The sequence below is a fragment of the Zalophus californianus genome, chromosome 1, assembly GCF_009762305.2.
Source record: "Zalophus californianus isolate mZalCal1 chromosome 1, mZalCal1.pri.v2, whole genome shotgun sequence".
Lineage (NCBI taxonomy): Eukaryota > Metazoa > Chordata > Mammalia > Carnivora > Otariidae > Zalophus > Zalophus californianus.
The window spans coordinates 45,879,870-45,885,903 of NC_045595.1; the positions used below are offsets into that span (position 1 = coordinate 45,879,870).

The 6,034-nt window shown below is 39.3% G+C and overlaps 1 pseudogene; it reads left to right on the top strand.

Moving 5' to 3' along the window:
- The first annotated feature begins 3,362 nt into the window (after window positions 1-3,362).
- Window positions 3,363-5,695, top strand: LOC118356915 (annotated as a pseudogene).
- Window positions 5,696-6,034: the final 339 nt, after the last annotated feature.

A 6,034-nucleotide genomic window follows, 5' to 3' on the forward strand; every position in this document is an offset into this window, starting at 1 on the left:
GAGACCATATTTTCCTTATTTGCTGGTCCACCCAGAACAGTGAAAGCAGAGATTAGGCAATGAAAATCAAACCATTACAGGCATACCTCCTTTTACTATGCTTTGCAGATACTGCACTTTTTACAAATTGAAGGCTTGTGGCAATCTTGCATCAAGCGAGTAAGTCTATCAGCACCATTTTTCCACCATTTGCTCACATCATGTCTCTGTGTCACATTTTCATAATTCCTCCAATATTTCAAACTTTTTTCATTATTTCTATATCTATTATGTTGATCAGTAATCTTTAATGTTACTATTGGAGGCTGAAGATGTGACTGAATTGTCATAATCTCATGATAAAACTTTAATGGATGAAGAGTTGTTGCTTATGGGTGAGCAAAGAAAGTGGTTTATTGAAATGGAATCTACTCCTGGTGAAGATGTTGTGAAGACAGGTGAAATGACAACAAAGGATTTAGAATATTACGTAAATATAGTTGATTTATAGCAGCAGCAAGGATTGAGAGGATTGACTCCAATTTTGAAAGAAGTTCGGTGCATAAATGCTATTGAACAGCACTGCATGCTACAGAGAAATCATTTATGAACAGAAGAGTCAATTGGTGTGGGAAACTCCATTGTTGTCTTATTTTAAGAAATTGCCACAACCACCCCAGCCTTTAGCAACTAGCACCCTGGTCAGCAGCAGCCATTAACAATGAGGCAAGACCAGCAAAAAGATGAGGACTTGCTGAAAGCTCAGATGATGATTAGCATTTTTAGCAATCAAGAATTTTTAAAGTGTATACATTGTTTCTTTAGACATAATGCCATTGCACACTTAATAGACTACAGTATAGTGTAAGCCTAATTTTTATATGCACTGGGAAACCAAAAAATTCATTTGACCTGCTTTATTATAGTATTTGCTTTACTGGGATAGTCTGGAACCAAACCCACAATATCTCTGAAGTATGCTTATAAATGAAAGAGAGTACCCATGGAGATCTCTTGGCACCATTCCTGGCCCATGATAAGTACTTACTAGCTACTAATTATTTTTTAGGAGTAGAGTTTGTGAGATTAGTAATCGTAAGATTTTAATAGGCAAAGATCACAAGAAAAGAAATTCAAAACAAAAGGAATAGCATAAACAAAGGTGACTTAGATTGTATTCCCAAGGTAGTTTTGCCGCATAAGTCTGTGGTCTGGGTAAAAGCAGTACAAATTGGCCTCAGTGCAATTATAGGGGTTCTGGAGATTCTTTCACTCTTTATGGATCAAAAACTGTGTTTCAACCAAAAGCATGGCTTTGGATACCTTCCTACACAATTCTACACATTTATAAAATATATAACTATTTCAGTTTCAGGAATGGCACACAATGTGCAATTTAATTCTGCAACTCTTTATTCCAAGCTGACAAAGGTAGTTATTTCCACTTATGGCAAACAGTTTGGTGGAATTATGAGTGACTGTCAAGGATTGGCAAGAAGCAAAACACCAAACAAAAGCAATGAAACTGGAAATCCATGACACATGGCCTAAAACATATATAATTTTTTTAAGGATTTATTTATTCATTTGAGGGAGAGTGTGCATGCGTGAGTGGGAGTGGAGAAGACTGAAAAGGAGAATCCTCAGATTCCCCACGGAGCCCCATGCAGGGCTCGATCCCACAACCCTAAATCAAGAGTCAGACGCTTAACCAACTGAGCCACCAGGTGCTCCAAAGCATATACAATTTTTAATTAATAATTTAAAACAAGAATTGATTCTTTCAGAAGAAAGAACTGAAGGAGGTGATAAAAATTCAAGTCCTAATATGGAAAAAAATGAATAAAGTATTCATATGAGTTCAAGAGTCCCTCAAACCAACAAAGATCAGAGGATAACTTCATCATCCTAGAGTAAATCTTTATTTTGGGGTTTTGGGGGCACAACTGCTTTTGCCAAAAAAAAAAAACCCTCCTTGTCTTATAATATATATTATATAAATCAAAACCAAAAAACTCTCACAGGCTCCACAACCATTCCTGAAAAAAAGAAAAAGATGAAGAGCTGAAGGATATTACAAAGACAGTGGACTGGGAATAAAAACATTCGCATTCAAACCTTGACTCTGTAGTACGTAAGAACAGAGGGATGGAACAGAAGGGTTAAAGTGTTGAATATCTGCTGCCTACCTATCTCTGCTCCCTATACTTATACCACTTCCCTTCAGAGGGAAGGGTTATGTCCAAGACTTATCCTGGGAAGGCAGGCCTCCCAGGAAAGAAGTTAGCTTTCTAAAAAGTTGCATGAAAATTCATCAATGGCCTATTGCTGAAGGCATTAATCCTGGTCAATGGTGGCAAGTCTTGGACCCCACTCCCCCAATCATGCCAGCCTGAACACTAATGTGGAAAATCCTGCCAATAGCTTGCTAGATCATACAGCTGCAATCACAACCCTCAGACTCCAGCCCACTAACCACTTCAGGGGAGAGGCTGGTATCCCCAACCATAAATGCTGAGTTCACAATATGCAGCTGGAGCTCACTCTTCATTGTGTTATATCCCGGCTGGCCACCAACAACAGCAAGGAAGAGCTGACGCTTTCCTAATAATTAATCCTAAAAGCCCCAAATTCCAAGAATGGCAATCTCTTTGCCAGAATCTGATTTCCAGCTATGCTAGATTGCTGTGTATTGTCCCAGGATCTTATGAAAAGGGAGAAAACCACACATCTGCTACTTTATGCTGTTGTAAGTTTTCTCCTAAGGCTGGTAGTGTACATTCTGGCTATTTGCCTCAGTTCCCACAATATCTCTATTGATAATACTTATCAATAACAGCTCTTGATAACCATTAGGAGCTTGCTGAAATAGAAAAGGAAGGTTAAATATATATTTTTACATATAAATTTATATATGGTTTATACTCCATGACTTCCTATGTCTCTCCTCTCTCTCATATCACATGAATCTCTGCAGTAAATATGTAAAAAAAAAAATAAGATAAATAAAATAAAATTATATATTTTATTTTGAAATATATTGAAAAATTATATATTTATTTTTGAAACATGTTTTAAAATATATATTATATAAAATATATGTATATAAATATATACATATTTTAAATGTGTTATATATTCATGTATTTATATATACTTACATATTTTAAATATATGTATTATATATTAAGCATATATAATACATATATTTCTGTACGATATGTATTATATATGTATACATAACAAATATGTATTTGTGTATTTTATATATATAAACATATTTAAGTGTTTTAAAAATATATGGTTTATATACTATGTTTCTATTTCTGGGCATTTTGAGGTCTCACGGTAAAGGCCTCAGCCATCTCCGCACACAAGGCAGCATGGGTATTCTCAAATCCAGGAGGCTCTTAGGGTACCTATGTGGAGGTTGACAGGGGTAGGATGCCTGGATGCTGAGCAGGGCTGTGTGGCAGTGACCAGGGTAGACTGAACTGCCTCTGAGACTCAGAGGATCTTTGCAAATAGTCCATGGATGTGTAGCTTCCACTAGTCTCCTGAGCTGTCTGCTTCTTCCTCGAGATGTTCTATTCTGCCCAGTTTTTTAAATGATCCAGACCACCCTCTTCATACCTACACATATGTACATTTCCTGCAGTGGATTGTGTCAAATTAAATTAGCCTTGTCATAGGTATGCTACCAGAATAATCTGGGGTAATGCCTGTCCTAACACATAAACATGAATTCTTCCTTAGTTTCCTAATTAATACCACATTATCCCTTCCTGTCTGTAACCCTGCCCTTAATTCCAGTCCAGTCCAAGCTGCTATTGAAGTTGGCTTGGGATGCAGTCCTACATGTTCCTCTCTAACCTGGACATAGCTAGTACGAGGAGAGCTGGAATTCTGAACCCAGTCTCTTTCCCATGAAGATGGGACTAGATTTTCTTTTCATCTGTTAGGAGTTGTTATGGTTTGAATTGTGTTCCCACCAAAAAGAAGTCATAACTCCTAGTACCTCAAAATGTGACCTTATTTGGAAATAGAGTCTTTATAGAAGTAACTGAGTTAAAATGAAAGCATTAGGGTAGGCCCTAATCCAATATGAATGGAGATCTTATTAAAAGAGGAAATTTGGACAGAGGAGAATACATGCATAAGGGGAAGGTGATGTGAAGAGACCAAGAGAGAAAATGGTCATCTACAAGCTAAGGAGAGGGGCCTGGAACAGGGATCCCTCCCTCGCAATCCTCAGAAGGACTGAACTCTGAGGGTACCTTGATCTTGGACTCCAGTCTCCACAACTATGAAACAGTATACTTTTGTTGTTTAAGTACCAGTCTGTGGTACTTAGTTACAGCAGCCCCAAAACTAATATGTTTCCAAACCTGAAATGCATGTACCTGAACATCAGATCATTGTGGCCATGCAGAGGACACAATGCACTGCTCTGGAGGGCAGCATTCCTATGGTCATATCATGGCTCATCCCCAAACTGGGCAGCATGCACTCTTCACAGCCTCACACAGTGTCCCTGACCAAGTCAACTGTGGATAGAGTCTAATAGTGCACAGAATGCTTTGATGATGGTTAGGAAGCACTTGCTACATATGGTTAAACATCAACTTTACATTTAGCTAACTTGCAGCAAATTAAAGGTTATAAAAGAATGATGTTAGGTAGGCACTACTGGGTTTTTACAGTGCTTTTAAAAATAGATAAATTAAGCACTTCCACACTACCCAGAGGGAGGTCCATATGGAATTGTTATGGGTTCTTGTTGTCACTTAAAGGGAAACTTTCATAGTGTCTGGAGCCCTTGATGTCCTGCAAGTGAAGGAGGAGGATGTTCTCAAATTCCCTGCAGCAGGAATCCACTTAGGTGGCACAAACCTTGACTTCCAAATGGAATAGTACATCTACAAAAGGAAAAGTGATGGCATCTGCATCATCAATCCTAAGAAAACCTGAGAAATGCTTCTGTTGGCAGCTCAGGCCTTTGTTGACACTCAACACCTGGCTGATGTCAGTGTCACATCATCCAGGAATAGTGGCCAGTGAGCTGTGCTGAAGTGTGCTGCTGCTGCTGCTGGAGCCATTCCTACTGCTGGTTCACTCTGGAAACTTCACTAACCAGATCCAGGCAGCCTTCCAGGAGCCCAGACTTCCAGTGGTTACTGATCTTATGGTGGACCACCAGCCTCTCACAGAGGTGTCTTATATTAACCTGCCTATCATTTCTCTGTGTAACACAGACTCTTCTCTGTGCTATGTGGACACTTCCATCCCTTGCAATAACAACAGAGATCACTCAGTGGGTCCGATGTGGTGGATGCTGGCCCAGGAAGTTCTGTACATGTGTGGCGCCATTTCCTGTGAACACCCATGGAAGGTCATGCTGGATCTCAACTTCTACGGAGAACCTGAAAATACTGAGATGGAAGAACAGGTTGCTGCTGAAAGACTGTGACCAAGGAAGAATTTTAGGATGAATGGACTGTTCCAGTTTCCGAGTTCACTGCTACTCAACCTGAAGCCACAGACTGATCTGAAGGTGTGCAGGTGCCCTTTGTGCCATTAAGCAGTTCCCTACTGAAGACTGGGTGCTCAGCCTGCCACTGAAGACTAATTTGCAGCTCCCACTACTCAGGCCACTGAATGGGTGGGAGCAGACACTGAGTGGTCTCTTCAGCTACTGTTCCACAAACTCAAATAAAATGGAAAAAAGATTGATGGAAAAAAACACTTTCTAAAAGTTGTAAAAAAAAAAATAGGTAACTTAACGTTCATGGTATATGGGAATGTTTTTTAGCACAAAATTACAAAACCAGAGAATTCATTTGTGGTGTTAGCCTATCAGGACATGCATCTGAATATGAGCTGGGAAAATGTTTTCATTGTCTTCGGAAAGCTGGGCTTCCCACATATTTCCCACTGGTCATTGGTCCAATAGGATCAGTTCTTCAGGTGAGAAAATGGGCACAAGCTGAGTAGAAGTGGGTGACTCTAGGTATTGTACTTGAATATTCAGGTAGCTGGGATACAGCACTGTTTT